At 49.0% G+C, this 312-nt stretch overlaps 1 non-coding gene across 1 annotated transcript; it reads right to left on the bottom strand.

Moving 5' to 3' along the window:
* Nucleotides 1–238: 238 nt before the first annotated feature.
* trnat-agu (transfer RNA threonine (anticodon AGU)) lies at nt 239–312 on the bottom strand. The gene has a single exon. It is a non-coding gene; the product is annotated as a tRNA-Thr (tRNA).

The raw sequence follows: 312 nt of genomic DNA, 5'->3' as shown, positions 1-312 counted from the left end.
CTGCTCTGTCCACAGCAAAGTAACGCACGGCACCGCTTAGAAAAGATGGATTTTTGGAGAAGTCCGAAATCAGCACCGCCAGAAATTATGACAGTGTTTCAATTCGACATGTGTCTCACAGCGACTGGAGCCTTTATCCAGAGTGGGAACTAATGCAGCCGCAGTCACATTTAAACGGATTGCAGCCCCTTCACACGAGAATAAACTCACCCCTGCAGAGTCATAAAGAAGAAAAAAAAGGCCCCGCTGGGAGTCGAACCCAGGATCGCCTGTTTACTAGACAGGCGCTTTCACCAACTAAGCCACAAAGCC

Source organism: Somniosus microcephalus, unplaced genomic scaffold (assembly GCF_052327205.1).
Source record: "Somniosus microcephalus isolate GS21.2 unplaced genomic scaffold, FLI_Smic_1.0 unresolved_chr1, whole genome shotgun sequence".
In the NCBI taxonomy this organism is placed as follows: Eukaryota; Metazoa; Chordata; class Chondrichthyes; order Squaliformes; family Somniosidae; genus Somniosus; species Somniosus microcephalus.
Note: the sequence above shows the minus strand (reverse complement) of the source record. Positions and strands in the feature narration are given on the sequence as shown.